Genomic DNA, 17,113 nt, shown 5'->3' with positions numbered 1-17,113 from the left:
TACTCACTGTTGCTACTTACACCAACAAAAAATAGCAGTAAGTCAAAGGACTAACTCAATTATGCATCTAACCTACAACAACAGTGTGTTGATGAACAAATAAGAAATCTTATGAAAGAACCACTCAGCGTGAACGAGTTCCCATCAGTCCACCTTCGAGACCGCCCTTCATCATCTGGGATCTCTTGTACATCAAGAGTAATGATACCCCCAATAAACCGGCAGACGTAACAAACCAATTTAAGGGTGTACCAGAAACAAACACTCAGATGTGAAACAAAGTGTGTCTTGCAGGGAACTGGAAAGCAGTGCTCAAGAAAGTGAAAGTGATAAAGTGAAAAATACTAAAGTTATGTCTAAAATTGGATAGTGATAGGGGAAAAGAACTTTATTATGCACCCTTCACTCCCAAATCAATAAAAACAGTGCAAGTGGTAGTGTAACAAATGACTACCAACAAAGTTATTAGGTCGACATGTTTCTGCGGTCACTCGGAGCTACACAGTCTCCAACCGCTTCTTCAGGACCATTAGTGCTACTGCTGTATAAAAACATTGAAAAATATCACCTGAAAAGTGCGATATATGCGCATCCTCCCATTCGAAGGAAGGGAACAACCCCACCTCACCTGGCACCAGCTCAGGTACAGGGTGCACCGCTCTATCCGTCGGTAATCCGGTCGTCCCTCTGAGCTGTTTCGAGGGGAAGTCACTGTTGCTACACCATAAAGAACTTCTAGGCCAGGCTGGCAGGGCTCTCTGCGACCCTGTCAGCACAGCACTGCTTGCCTATTTGCACTGAAAGCAGAAAGCACAGCTGCAGGAGGGGGGAGGAAGGCAAGGGAGGTGGAGGGTTTTGGTTAAGGATTGCATGTAAGCTTTTCTTTTAACGAGAGGGCATATGATGTATGGACCCCCCCATTACTCCTTTACATCAGTCTAGCAGTTATAAGCAGGGGCAGATGATTTTGGGGGGCATATGTAACATAGCATTATAGATGACAAACTGTGATTTACAGGGCTATTTTTCACTTCGAACTTCACTTTCGTTGTCTATTTGACTTCACTCAGAACCCTTCTGTGAGAAACACCCACGTAACTCACATTTACCCATCAATAATTCTATGTATAATCATGCAATAGTACACTCGAAAATAGCTGGAACATCTCTATTAGAAATGCAGTTATCTCATTTATTGCTTTTGTTTCCAAAGTTTAAAATACACAACTCAAAACACAAATTAATCGTGGCATGTAAAGCCAAAATGTAGTAAACTGTGGCAGCTGCTGTGAAACAGATGTCTTTCTACCTCAGAGAGTTGACTCAGGATAACTTTGTCTTTGTTTCTTCTACTTTCCACCAGTTTCATTCAGGTTAATCCTCAAGAAATGTCTGCATCAGATCATGACCTTCAACTGCCACACTAGAGAGATGAGATTGGAAAAAGCGATTAGTAATTTACTTACGTTGTCTTGCATCCTACTTTTGTAATAAAAATGCCTTTCGTTCAAGTTTAAAAAGACAATTGGTAGCTGAGACATGTAGAAAAAAGGTCCCCATAGTTAACATCAAGAAATGGAAACAAATGCCAGAAAAATAATATTCAGTGAAATAAGAACAAGGTCACACCAAAAAAATATTGAGCGCTCATGAAAATATGCTTATAGGTTGAATTCATAAAATGTGATGCAGACGGCTTCAAAAATGACAATGTCTCCCTTCCAATCTGTTATGACAGTATCTCTGCAGGATACAAACCTGATCCCTGCATGTGTTATGTTCACAGTGACTTACTTTTATTTGTATGAAAGCCATTCTAAACAGACACATAACCCTTTAGATGTTTTCGTAGATAGTTACACAGTGCATTGTTTCTGACATCAAGGTTAGAAGAAAATGTGAGAGCATGGAACAATGGAAAATGAGTGAAACATTTGACAAGTAATCTATTTACCAATGGAAACAAAGAAGGAGCAGTCACAAATATACGTTGATATTATATTAAAGATTTAGGGCCTGATTCTGACTTTGGTGTTGAGGCAGCCAAGCCAGCACCCCACTGCCACACCACCAAAGCCATCCGCCGATCGGCCGCCAGATTAGGAGTTTTCTCATGGTCTGGTGGGTGGTGCTTAGGCAGTCCTAGGTGGTGAACGTTAGAAAGGCACCGCAGTAAAAACCTCAAGGCACATTCCTGCATGGACTGAAATGCACAAAGCTGTGCATTTAGTACAATGCAGGAACATGGGGTGCATACAGACAAGTGGGCACACCATGTGCCCCCTGCATGCACCCCCATAACCGCCACCCTTTTCATGGTGCGCTCACTGCCATGAAAAGGAGGGCAGTGAGGAAACTCATATTATGCTTGGCGGTGAAGCAGCTGCACCTCCAGCATAATATGACCTCTGACCACTGCGCCACTGCCACAGGATCAAGGATACTGGCGGTAGCAGTGGTTCTGTGGTGGTCTGGCAACCATAGTCATAATGAGGAAGGTGGACTGCCAGTCTGGCAGTCCAGGGACCACCACCAAGGATTTGGTGGTCCCATGGACTGTAGAACTCCCAATTAGGCCCTTAGATAATTATCTAGGTATGCTGAGGTCAAAATGTTTGGGTACAGATTCGATGAATACACACCTTATTATTATCCACATCCTTCCATAACTTTCCATATCACTAGTTTCCCCCACCAACGGTAAATCATGAAAATGATCTGAGTTGTGTGTGAACCCTTCCCATACCATGGACATGTTGATTTGTCAATTTCAGCAATCTAACTTTCCTTTCAATACATTAATATGAAGGGCAGGTGTTTCTCCTATGATGAAATTGTCTTCGATATATTAAAGGTGTTTGAGATCAATATGCTAGAATTTCAATGGGATGTGAATACTGGCATTCATAACTCACAATCATTTGGAGTGATTGACTATATTGCCATTTATATGGAACAGTATAATTCAATACCACCTGGAGCAAACCCAAAGATCAGAATTTATGTTGCAAGGATAACAGCCTAAATAATGTACTTTTTCATGAGGTTGGATCATACTGATCAGCACCATAGAAAGCACGCTTTCACCACACAGCTAGAAACTGCTTCATGTCTGCCTTTGAACTTTATATTCAATTACCCAGTAACATTATGTTTATAAATAATCCTAAATTATCAATTATGCAGTCCTAAATAGTACAGTCACCTAATGCAAAGCATATATAAACAATCACCTATACTTTGTATAAAACACGCACAATACTATGAGCATTAAGTTACATTTAAACCATACAACAATGAGATTATAAAAAGATGCTGGAAGCTAGAAAGGTCACTGTCATTGGAAAGGCCTGGACCTCTTTACTTCTTGAGAGTGCGCAAGGCAACGGTAGTGCATTTTGGAAGGTAGTTAATGCACCGTTTTTCATGGCTGGCATGTCCCTAGTCTTACTATTATTATGAGGAGAGCATTAAAGTCAAGTGTGCTTACAATTACCATTGAGCCACCTTCCTGCCAATTCACCAGAATATCCTTTGGTTATGCCTGATGTCTTAGTTGAATTTAATAAAGAGGAGGTTACATCGGTGAAATCCAAAGGGAAAACTCCAAAAGATAAGCCCCGGGTCAGACAGAGTGCCAGTGAATCTTTTTAAAAACATAATTGATCTGTTGGCAACAATAGTCATCAATGTTCTTAGGGCTCCTTCAGCAAGTCAACCACCAAAATCCTGGCAAAGTCAGTAATAGTTCCAATTTACAAGAAAGGCGACAAAACAACCCTTCGCATATTACAGAACAATTTCTTTGTTGGATTCCATTGTGAAAGTAGCAGGTAGGGTTTTATTGGCTTTCCTAAGTTAGTACTTGTTGGTTTCCAAATATACCGTTGCTGAAGCTGGTTCATTGCACTTATGATTCATGGAATTGACAAGTGCATTTGATTATATGAATCATTCCAAAATTTGGCATAAAAATCTGGCTATTAGGGTAGATGTTTCAATTGTCTTTTCTTAGTGCAGTACACCCACTGACGCAACTGTTTGTTTATGCTACCGTGCAGTTGGCAAACCCTCTAACTCATTTAACATCAATAGGAGAGTGTGGCAGGAGTGTGTCCTGTCTCCCTTTTTGTTTAACTTAAATGGTAATGAATTGTGGGTGTTTTAAGGCCAAAGGGTAAGGACACGCCCTAAATAGGTTCAGCCTGCTGCCCGTACTCCTCTCTGCTGATGATACAGTCATGATTGCACATATAGCTACTGGACCACAAGTACACTTAGCTTAAATTGCAAGTTTTATGGAAAACTAAATTAGAGTAATGTGACTAAATAATTTGTGATGGTTTGTGGGCTCCGTTCCACTAAAACCAAGTCTCATTCTGTACACAGTACCCCAGTTTATCAAGTAAAAACATTTCAATATCTGGGAGTTCTTTTTGACTCAACTCTCAAATGGGATCATTTATACAAGGCCTGAGCATTCAAGTTTGAAAGCCAGAAATATTAGATATTTATAGAGCAAACACATCTCTATCACAAGTTACAGGGTTTGTGTTTCGGCATGCTGTAACGTGAAGGGTTTACAACTGCTCGAAGGCTCTTATCTCTCTCCAAATCCACATCAACCTTTTGTTTGCCTCTCTGAGCTTGGTGTCACCCGTTTGGAGAAACTGATGAAACTTGCCCCTTCGATCCGTGGTTAGCTATCTGGAGTAAACAAAAAGTATCACTTAATTGTGAAATTAGTTTGGATTGCCTATCACTGTATCATGGAGGACATGTTCCATGGTTCAAATATGTTAAGGAAGGTTTTGAAAGGAATAGCGAACGTTTTTACTTTACTGAATTCAGACAACCTTTGTTCCAAGAAAGCACTGAAACAATAATTTTCTGGAAAATATGATGAGATCAGGATTTTGTCAGAGGCAAACAAATTAATTGTTAGCGCCTGTCTTCTTATTAGAACAACTGACTTGATTAAACTGTACATCACCTCTCTAACCATTGTTTTCTTTTAACAAGGTTTAGACTCAATACTGTTCATGTTTTAGTACATTTTCTAGAAAAGGGACTTTATGAGATTAATTTGTCCTTTTGATAATCTGTCAGTTCAGTAAACAATACATTTTATACCGTTTTGAATTCGTTGTCAAGAAAAAAGCTTATTATTATTACCTTTGATGCATATATGTAATATTAGAAGTGCTTTATGCCTCTTAAAAGAGCTTTCATCAAATTTAGTATGTGTTTTATGTCAGCTTTATCCGTTATTCAATTAGTTTAAGGAATCTGATGAATGTAATAAAAATTGAGGATCCTTGATAGGATTACATTTATTCTTTATGCTGCTAAGTTGAATGCACTTTATTTATCATTGAACTTTGGATTGTATGTATTTACTATGCTGCTATGTTGAAATCCCTGTGGATCTTGCTGTATCTTTTAATACATTTCATGTATCATTTATGGCTTCTTTTGAGCCGAGTAAAGTATATTAACTTGACTTGACATGAACAGTCTATTGATAGGTGGATTATCTCACTTTTTCCTTTCAGTCCCACAGAGATCATTTATTCTTCTGGGCAAGTACAGTACTCTTAAAATGTCCAATAAGAAACACATCAGTAATTGTGATAGTGATCAACGTTCTGGCCAAAATATTTATTGTGCTTATATGGCAAGGACACTAAAGTAGTACAATGGGAAAACCCTACACTATGTATGTAATTCCACAACTGGTTGTGTCTAAATTTATAGCAAGAACAGGGGAAACTTTTGTGCATCCTTCTTGTAATTGTCTGTTGTAATAGCAATGTAATTGCTATATGTCAGCAGTCCTGAGCAAAATATAACTCCAGTACCAATCACTGAAACAACCAGACAGCAGTTCAGGCTTTACTGATACAGAGTGACTGCAGCTGTCCATGTTTCTTGCTGTTCACCAAAGCCAGTAAACAATATTTTCTGAGCACTCTTAGCTCAGTTGTTTTTTAAGTGATTTGCTGTTATTAAGTATTGTTGGTTCAATTTGTTTTAAAAAAAATACTAACGTGGTCAGCCATTTTGGGACAAGATCAACTCTTCTTGTGGAGTTAGCATAATGGTTAAGAAGTTTGGGCTTTGATAATAAAATACATATCTGTCTGAGCAGAATGGAAAGGACAATTCTGTTGCAACTTGGCAATCCAGAATTATATCAATATCAAGCATTCCATAATAATATCAATATTATGCATTTTAGCAACTACAATTAGCACTCCAATCTTTTGCAAGTCATACACTAATTAAGGCCTCCTAGACATCTACCTCATTGTGTGTTGACTCAATAATCTTCCAGTTTTTCAGCAGAAGTCCTGATTCTCATGCTTTGCTTTCAATTTCATTTCTCCAAGACCAGTACTTTGTCATCCTACATGTATTTCCTCCATTCAGTAAGATTTTAAAAGTCTGTTTCCTTTCTATGTCTCCTAATGCCATCTTGTACTTCTGCCCCATCCTGGCACTCTATTCGGGACTAACTTCAGTACAATTGTATTTCTCTTCTCTTGGGGCATTTCAGTGGGGTGACACTCCTCTGCTGTAATGAAGGATCGGCTCTGTTAAACAAAGAAATTGTGCCAATATCATGCTGTGGTATTTTCCAATAGAGGTGTCCCCACTCCGTGTCCTTCACTGTCCATGTGAAGTCAGTTTGAGAATAGTAGGGAAGTCATGTAAAATAGCAATCCTGGCATCAAATTCCAGTGTCATATCTACTCCCTCACTCAACGTGTCCCATAATCGAATTCATTACCCTAACACCCCTACACAGTCCCAAAGACGGTAAACAATGCCACCCTGTCTCTACTGCATCTCCAACATTTTGAGTGTGCACTCAGTTTGGTCACTAACAGTTTCACAGGGGACCAGTGCCAACGATAAATGCTCTCTCCCTTTGTCCTAATGGGTTTTTCATCTTGCCTATTGTCCAAAGGGTATGATGATGTATTTGGAAAAACGTTACTGCCAGGGACATGTTGAGCTTCCAGGGGGACTTGCAAGAGACAGGTGGTAAAGTGACAGACATGGCTGAGGTGTCTCCTGATGCACTCAATAAAGTACCTCTTATAAATACCAGTGCCTCCTGTGAACCCCGTCTCCTAAATTTAACCCTGGCGACAGTTTTTGAGAGTACATCGGGATGGTAAACAAGAAGATGAATACCTCAAAACGTGTGTCAGAGTGTCAGGAGTGAAGGGTGGCACAAGAGTAATTCACTGCTGAGGGTTGTTTGTGAGGAACCCGGGACTATAAGGATAGTGTGAAATCCTTTACTGTGTTTCAAACATGTTAGGGCGGTAAGGGGAGCATCTACATGTGCTGCACTGTGGACACTTGATGACGTGAATACAAGCGCATTAACATTTGAAATTGTAGCACACTTCTGTGACCTCATGTTGTCAGGGGGAATAGGTGGTATAGTGTGTGTGTGTGTGTGTGTGTGTGTGCATGGGGTGCAATATCCGAGAACTCCATATCCTAGCTGAGTAGCCAATAAAGAGAGGTGTTTGCACAGAGTGAAGTTGTGCAGGCTTGGTGCGTGGCCCATAGAACAGGATTTTATATTAACAGCTGGAGCATGTATGTTTTTTTGAAGCCCACAAGTGGGAAGTAATTCCGAAGTGCTCTGTGTCACCCGTGCAAGGTTCCTGCTGAGAGGAATATGGTTTGACAGATGAGTGGGTATATCACATTGATGCGGACAAGTGTGACCTCTCTTCGTAGCACTCTATGACCCTTCCCTTACAAATCAACAAGTTTGGTCTTGCCAAGGAAATGTGACAGCCGAAACATTGAGGTTTCAAGGAGTAGGTACAATCTAGGAGCGGCAAAGCGTGCACACGGCTTACCAGAGCTCCATTCGGTGTATAAGAGTGAATCTTTTGAGCTTCCCAGCACTACAGCGCGATCATATGGGACACTTACCCGCTCTCCCCAGCAAGACTCCTCAGTTGGAGGGACAAGGAGAACACTTGTGATAGAGACTTTCCAGAGGAACTTTCATCCTGTCAAACGTGCATTTGTGTAAAATAACAGTGCCACCCAATGGGAACAGATGATATCCTTTGAAATGTTGCCCAAACATCCAGCACTTATATTAAAATGTTCAGAAGAAGAATGATTAAAAGCAGCTATTTGTAACTTTGCACAAAGTAACAGAATTGGTCCAATTTACTGTTGATTGTAAGTGCACCTTCTAAAATAACTATTGCTTTGCAGGTATTTCAACCTTAGATAATTTATTATGGAATTAGTGGGAAACAAAGAACAATGCAGAACGTAACCGCCCCACCACCATTTTTTATGTCAACCCCTGGTGAGCCACCTCTAAAATGGAACAAGTGGAAGAAAGTGTTCCAAAATAATGCAGACGTTTGTGGCCCCAATTTAGGATTGGAAAGGAAAGTAGCATTACTTGGGAGCAGAGGGCTAGGAGTTATTAAAACATTTGCCCAACCTTGGCACTAATGAAGCAAAAGGGCTCAATGATTATGAGAAAAGAATGAAGAAAATTGACAACCATTTCTTACCCAAAGTTAGCACCATAATGGAGCACTGCCACTTTGAGAAAAGGAGTCAGAAAGAAGAGGAAACAGTGGAGGAATTGTATTTGACTTGAGGAAACTCGTTTCAAGCTGCAAGTTTTGAGCAATGTGTGAGTAGTGAATAAAGGATCCATTCTTATTAACGTGCAAAATTAAAAGAATACATGAGGAATTGTGGTTGAAGGATGAACTGGCCCCGGGGGAGTTCTAATTAGTAGCCAAGAAAGTAGTACACATGATACACTGTGTCAAAGAGACTAAAAAAAGATAGTGAGTAAAAAACTAAAGTGAGTGAAATCACAGAGGACATTAGTGATGTGTTGATGGTCAAAGAAACCAAAGTGGAGCATAAAGAAACCAAAAATGGGATGACATTTAGAGACAGTTGCTATAGATATGGGAAGGTTGGGCCTATGGCCAACAGCAAAGAGTTTCCAACATTAAAAATGTCATGCAATAAATGTAGAAAATAGGGCCACTACAGGAACTGCTGCAGAAGCAATGTTCATTCCAGAAAATATCCTAACAGTAGCTTGACACAAATATGGATGTGAATGTCTTGAAAATAAAAGAGGCAGTTGAGCAACCCAAAAGATATCATAATTATTGAGGAATAATATGTAGAAGCAATGTTTTATTCATATTCAAAGTTCACTATGTTTTTTAAAAAGATCTTGCCCATTGAATTTTATGCACTGTATTCTGAGTTATTGATCCCACGACTGCTAGGATTGTATCGGGTAGCGCTAGAGGACAGCTCACTCCCTCTCACTACTGTCCAGGCCACGGTGATTTCCTTGCTGGAACCGGGAAGAGACAGCAGAGATATGGTGAGTTATAGACCCCTATCGCTCCTTAATACAGATTACAGGATTTTAAGTAAGCTACTAGCAATGAGGCTATTACAATATTCCCCAGATTGATACACATGGACCAGTGCGTATTTGTACCAAATAGGAGCACGACGCTCAACATCCAGAGGCTCCATATGGTAATGTCGCAGGTGCCTACAAATGTTGATCCACGGGGCTGCATTTATCTGGATCTGAGGCAAGCATTCGACTTGTTACATTGGGATTATATGTTGACAGCATTGCCTATATTCGGGATCCCATCAGAGTACATGAACTGGGTGAGGCTTTTATATACAAATCCGACAGCGAGGACCCGCAGGGGGACACATATCTCAAGGCAATACCAGGTAGCGAAGGGTACTAGACAGGGTTGCCCACTCTCGCCCTTATTATTTGTCTTGGCGCTGGAACCTTTACTGCAAAAGTTACGTGTAATAGCAGGACACAAAGGGATATATATAGGATGAGAGATGCATATGGTTTCGGCATACGCCGATTACATCATTTTATTTATTGCAATTCTGGACGAGGTCTGTAACCCTATGCCTGAGCTTTTATCGGTGTTTCAAAAACTTTCTGGACTAACAATAAATGAGAATAAGTCTTACGCCTTCTTTTTTAATGATGTAGCTGGACCGAACCAATTCAATTTGGTGGTTGGAAGCTCCAGACTGCATCGGTCACTTTTAAATATCTGGGTATTCAGATATATCGAGATGTGGAGGATATTTTAGATGGTAATTTAACTAATTCTACATCATGACTTTGATGGCAAATAAGGTTCTGGACTTCCTTACCGTTATCGGTAGCCGGGCTGGTGGCCATAGCCAAAATGGTGATGCTACCAAGACTGTCATATTATTTCGTTAATTTGCCCATTATGATTCCAAAGGAAGTTAGCTGCCTTCAATAAATATTGCTTGGCTAAACGCCTGACAGTAAATATGGATAAAACTAAAATCCTATGTTTTGGGAAGAAAACCCTGAATTTTAATTGGTACCTGGGAACTACTAAGCTAGAAATCGTGAACAAATACAGATACCTTGGTATTTGGTTTGAAAAGTCTTTAAAATGGGATATTCATTTAGTAGCCCAGACTGCCAAAGCCCATACATCAGGATGCGGGCTAAGGAAATTTAGCCAAATTTACGGGGATATGTCACATAGACCATTACTGAAAGCCTACAAGGCAATGATACCCCCACAAGTGCAGTATGGAGCCGAAGTTTTATATTTAAGCAGGAAGAATAATTGGGACATTGAGAAGGGGGAATGTGTAATACCGTTGATGTCACTGCCCGGCTCCTCCATGATTCAGGCAATCCGCTTGGAATTAGGTGTGACCTCATGGAACATACAAGATTTTGGAAAAGATTGGGATCCGAGGAAGTCACAAAAGTGTCACAATGGTGTAAAGAGGAGATCCTGCACAGCGACTTAAACTGGGCCAGTACGATCAGAATGAAACTGTGCGCACTGTGTAAAAATTTAAATGTAAAATTTGACCAGGCGACACTGTCGGTTGAAGCCTCAAATGCGGAGCTTAGAACAACAGGAAGAGAAATATCCAGGCAAAATGATATGATATATTTGAAAAAGAAAGTGTCTGTCCATTATATGATAAATAGCTGGGAGAATGATACATGGTATCCCTATTTGGATACACTACCTAATGCTGGATTAAGAGCCGAGGTGCTCCGATGGAGAATAGGGATTAACTGTTGGGTATCTCAGAGAAACAGAAAAGCAGAATTGGTACAACCGGATGGTAAATGCCGCTGTGGATTAGGTACCAAGTGTGATAATCTACATATCTTACTAGTCTGTCAAAAATGGGTGTCACAGCGGAAACTGTTTTTGCGACCCTTGTTTTTAAAATATGGTAACTATGGTATGGTATATGGTATATGGTAGCAATTAACCTACTTACCGACATGCCAAATCTTGATATAGCAATCGCCATGGCAAAATATATGAAGGCGGTAAAAAGGACTCTGTTGGAACCAAATATGGTTGGATAGAAATTGGCATGAAGTAACAGTAGGTAACGCTCTAGAAAAATGTGTCTAGGGTGGAACGCTATCCCTAAGTTAAAGCTTCACTGTATTGCTGATTACAATATTGGGTGTAGTGCTGTATGAAAATTTGTCTCTTTTTAAAGTATCTGTGGAATTTATTTTTTATACATGTTTTAAACTATTTATTGTAATATGTATTTTGTTTGGAGACCTATGGTCTAATAAACATACTTTTACTACTACTACTACCATTATGATTCCGCTGCAAATTTTCAAATTACTGGACACCCTTCTGGTTGAGTTAATATGGGGCTTGGGACAAAGGTGCATGTGGCTCGCTAAGCTGTAACTGGCCACGAAGAAAGGGGGTATGGGAGTCCCCGACATGAGAGCTTATTGCTATGCAGGCCAATTACAGTGGCTGGCCTACTGGATAACTGGCCGTAACCTGAGAGAAATATCCATGCCCCCCCAAGCTTGGGACCTTGGGGCACTGCATGTATTACTGCTACCAGGTTGCTCATTCTAACTTTACTTTGGACTCACCCTGATGTTTCCGCGAGATCTGGGATCTCGCCACTCCGTCTGACCAGGGCTCTTGCTTGCTGTTTCTTTGCCCTGTTGCCGTTTCCCCCCGCCGCCAGCACCACCGAACACCAGGCGCAGCCGCAGAGCGGGAGAAACAGAGCACCACAATTCCCAGGAGCCCTCAGCACGTACACGCCCCTAAACGCGCCCGGAGGCGCTTAAAGAGACGTGGTGACTCCCGCCTCGAGGGACGCGCGCGGAATTAGCTGGGCTAAGCCCGGGCAAAGGGCGGGCCGTCTACGGCCATCCAAGGCAGGACAAGACTGGGCTGGGCCATCCCTCTAACATTTGCCATCAAGCTGGTAAAATCACACAGGGGGATTTGGGATGATCTTCATCGTGTGACCCAGGGTGTATCCTGACCAAAACGAGCCAGCACCTTCTACTCACATTTTGATTGAAAATGGCCCACCTTTCTGGGAAGGGGAGGAAGTCTGCAACTAGCATTACGGGGGGCAGTATAACAGGGACCCTCGATAATTTTATCACAAGAGCAGCTGTTGTGCTAGAGCGAGAAATAGCCCTCACAGAGAAGCGGCTATCTTAGGAATTTACAGGCTCTAAGCGATCCTCCCTGGGAGATATAAGAAATGCTGTCTCACCAGAACACGATGACAGCCAAAGACTCAGTGCGATTAGCTCAAGTTATCTAGGTAAAGGTCTAGATGGGTGTATTCCCATAACTTCCGTGAATACTTCATCTTGTAATAGCCTATCTTCTGAGGATTTTCACCCTATTGTGCTAACTACCAAGAATGTTCAGGCTGTTAATACATCAAAAAATACAGTTATATGTTCCAAGCAAATGGGTAAAAGAAAGAGGGGAGGGGGTCGCCAATTAGGCAGGAAACCAAAAGTACCCAAAATAACAAATACATTTGTAAAGCCTCTTTCCACTAAAGTAATTGTAACATCTAACACCCCCGCCACGTGTTTGCCTGTACCAACAAAACCTAGACCCAGCATTAGTCTCCTGCCTCTAACTGATACCACAGCTGTACATAGTGACGCGGTATGCACTATATCCCAAGTGGAACAGTTGCTCAAATCATTCATGCTTCCACTTATCAAGAGACTAAAGGTAATAAATGTTAAAATGGATAACCTTTATAAGGCAACTGCAGAGAACACTCACATGTTGGCGAACCTAGCGCCTAGTCTGCAAAACGGTGGTACCTCTACAGACTTAAGTAACAGGCCAAAATTCCTCCATCTTCCACTTGCTCGACTTCAATTAGTGTAGCTGATGAGCAGAGGTCATTAAAAAATAAGGAGGATATGATGAAGGGAGGCCCAGGTAAAGTCGTCGTAGAGGAAAATAGCATATATTGTAGACAGAACACCCCTTTATCAACTTTACCATCAATACAGGCTGAGGGGGTAAGATACCCGGTTGAATCTACTGACAATGTGGCTATTCTCCCTGTTATTGATTTACCCCCCCAATCCTCACCTTTGGTGCTGGTGTTAGGAAATGTACCACCCCTCTCCAAGGGAGTTAAGGAGGAGTATAGCCAGTTAGAAAATAAGGTTGTCCACTGGCTGTCATGTAACACTTCAGAAGGCAATATGGCAGGGCATAGCGTCATAATGGCCTGACGGGTGTCTTGGCTGGGCAGGACGAGAAAATCTAAAAAAGGTGATTGTATTGTGATCAACTTTAACAGCCCAACGCCAGTAGAAAGGATATTGAGGGAAGTTGTGTACGGTGGGGGGTCCAGGGGTGCCGGCATTGAGATTTTACCACTAGGTTTCTTTTATGGAGCATCGAATCAAACACGATTTGACACATGGAATGGGTGGCAACACGTCAGGTTACCTTATTATAGAACTCAACAGGGATTGGGCCGATTACGGGTGAGGCCACCAGGTGAACCCAACTGGGGTGGTCAGAAGTTTCCCTATTCCTTTGAAGGGCCAAATAGATTCGCAGTACTCTCTGGTCTCAATGACTGCGACTGGCTGCATGGTAATAATGTAGTTACCATTTCCTATAACAGAAGATATGGCCCGCTCCAAAGTCAGAGTATAGCTCAGATAGTGAATATAGAACGTGGTGATCAGTTAGATAAGGCCCCAATAGAAGCCCAAAATGTGCCTAACCTAGTATTGGAGAAAGCCTCCTTGTTTTTTAATAATGCCTTAGATTGTGACATAAATAGAAACATCGATGCAAATCTGACAAGCCCCTGTATTATACAATATTTCACAGAACAGGGGACCCTAGTTATTTAGGATCATGCAAATGATAGACATACACTAAATAGTACGTATGTCCTTTGTCCAGCTGGACAGGGATTTATTAGTTTCAGTGTTTTGTACTGGTTCATATAGTAAACATTTATACACAAGTGGGCACAACCCGTGACCCACAGAAAACAAGACAAAACAGGTGGAAACAAGTTATGTAAGAGCGCACAAGGCGGTCTGTACTAGTATTCAGTTTTACAGACTTGGATTCGTTTTAACACACCATTGTAAGTGACGTTTTGTGACTTTATAGAAAACATATGGTGCTCTTTGGTCGACGACGTTTCGATGCCTTTAGAAAATGCAAGCATCATAATCAGGACAGAAATAACATGTTTGTCTTGAGAACATTTTTAAAGGAAATCAGCCTGCGTGGGAACCGCACGTATTTCCAGAATGGGCTGAAGTGTAACGGTCATTATTCGTTGTACACTGAAGCAGTTTTAGCCGGCCATTCCGAGTAATGGGCGGCACGGCGGGTTAGTAATGTAGATGGTTCATAATGCGATTTTCAGGGTCGCTAGCATGGCAGCACGTTGCTCCGGCGTAAGGGCGTAAGGGTTTTCAATGTAGTCTTGCTCGATGGCAGAACGGATGGACGGATGGGGTTCTGGCGGTGATCGTATTATACAAGCCAGCTCTGAAGCAGATGATTGCAAGGTTGTGAAGGATGCAGCATGTGCGAATGCTGCTGATAAAAGGGTAACATCTATGCCCCCTGTTGAATTTGTTTGTTCCCCACCAGTTAGCCCACCATTATCCCGAGGACCCGTAAGGATAGCTTCTTGGAATATCTGTGGCCTGGAGAGCAGAGTTTCTAATATTGTTTGGGGGGAGTTCATACAGAATTTTGATATATTATGCATCCAGGAAACCTGTCTTCTAAATGAAAAACACTTGGATGGTTATAGGTAACCCTGGGCGAAGCACTACGCTACGCTCGCGGAGTTTGCGAAGTTTCCGCAACTTCGCACTACACGAGCTGCACGTAGCACAGTGCGAACATGCGTAGTGCAGCATAGCGTAGTGCAGCGGTCATTTTTTGCTTGTTCGCGGTCCTGAACGTCATGTTCATGACCTCGAGAAAGCAAAATGACATCCCGGCGAGATTCTCAACGCGAGGAGGTCAGGTTTCTCATTGTGAGTGGTTGCGCATGCTCGCGACCGCTCTCAATGAGAAACTACCTGTTCGCATTGAGAAAGCTGCCGCTCGAGTAATAATCTACTCGAGCAGCAGAAAACTAGAGCTCGCACTGTGCATGATGCCGTTTTCAATGCTTGCACAGTGCCGGATGCATGTCCGCACTGTGCAATCATTGAAAACGCATCTTGCACAGTGCGAACATGCCACTACGCAGCTCGCGTAGTGCTACGTGATGTTCGCGTAGTGCGAAGTGCACTTCGCGTAGCTTCGCGTAGCGCTACTTCCCGAACTACGCCCTCATATCCCAGCGGTGCGCTCCATGCATGGTAGACATAAAGGGGGTATTTGTTTATATGTATCAAATTTGCTGAGGGTCCAGAGAGTCAAAATGATGAAGTGCTCCCCTTATTACCAAATGGTATCTATTATTTTACACTCGGGTACAGAGTTGCTGGTGGTAAACTTCTTTATTAACATCTGATCAACTTGATCAGTATATAGATAAACTTGAACTGCCACAATTAGATTCAGCACAGCAGGAACAACTGGAGCTCCCAATCACAATTGAAGAACTAGAGACTTCTTTGAAAGAACTGGCCCTGGGGAAAGCTTGTGGTCCTGATAAACTCCCGCTAGAGATTTATCAAATACTATTCCCCATAATCAAGAATGATATGCTCGCAGCGTTTTTAGCAGCCCAAAATGGCTACCCTCCGCCATCATGGGAAAATGCAAGCATAGTTATATTTTGCAAAAAAGATAAACCTTCGCACTTACCTGGATCATACCGTCCTATTTCACTCATAAATGCTGATGCGAAATTATATTCTAAAATCTTTGCCAACCGACTAAGCCAAATCGTCCCAACTTTAGTCTCTGAACAACAGCATGGCTTTCTCCCAGACCGCGGTACGATTAACCATATACACCGGGCTATTGCAACTTTAGATTATGCTACTACAAATCATTTGGACGTTGGATTGGTGCTTTTAGATGCAGAGAAAGCGTTCGATCGCGTTTCATGGGTATTTCTATGGGCAATCTTGGAGAAAATGGGATTTGGACGACGATTTATATTTGCTTTACAAATTATGTATAGACATCCGAGGGATAAGATATGTACTTCGGGGCAAGAGTCAATGGCAGTTATAATCACGCGCGGTACACGGCAGGGGTGTCCCTGCTCACCTCTTCTATTTGTAATGTACATAGAACCACTGCTAAAGGCATTAACGTCATCCCAACATATACAATCCATGGCCTTGCCCGGAGGTAATATACGCGTGTTAGCTTACGCTGACGATATTGCAGTAATAACACCTGACCCGGAATCCGCATTAATTGAAATAGAAAATCTGACTCGCGAATTTGGCAATGTATCAGGGTACAAACTTAATATCCAGAAAACACAAGTTATATGCTCAGCAGGATTATGTACCAATGATAGTAGAGTTACTCTAGAGGCTAAATATTTAGGCATTAAAATTAGACTGCTACCTCAACAGTTAGTTATGGTAAATTGGTCAGATATATTAACATCAGTTAAAAGTCAATTAGAGAAAATTGAATGTTTACATTTATCATTGGTTGGGAGATGTAATGTCTTAAAAATGACTATTTTACCGAAAGTTTTATATTATTTTCGAGCAATACCATTGGAGATATCCAAATTA

General features: G+C 41.6%; 1 protein-coding gene across 1 annotated transcript in view; it reads right to left on the bottom strand.

Moving 5' to 3' along the window:
- SGCZ (sarcoglycan zeta) overlaps positions 1-17,113 on the bottom strand; it is a 4,560,311-nt gene that overhangs the window by 2,808,019 nt on the left and 1,735,179 nt on the right. The window contains exon 6 of the mRNA XM_078678949.1: positions 1,310-1,423. The gene's annotated coding sequence lies outside the window, so the exon portion shown is untranslated. The remainder of the gene's footprint in view (positions 1-1,309; positions 1,424-17,113) is intronic.

This window comes from Lissotriton helveticus, chromosome 2_2, assembly GCF_964261635.1.
Source record: "Lissotriton helveticus chromosome 2_2, aLisHel1.1, whole genome shotgun sequence".
NCBI classification, from domain to species: Eukaryota; Metazoa; Chordata; class Amphibia; order Caudata; family Salamandridae; genus Lissotriton; species Lissotriton helveticus.
The sequence above is the reverse complement of the archived record's forward strand: the minus strand, read 5'-3'. Positions and strand labels throughout refer to the sequence as shown.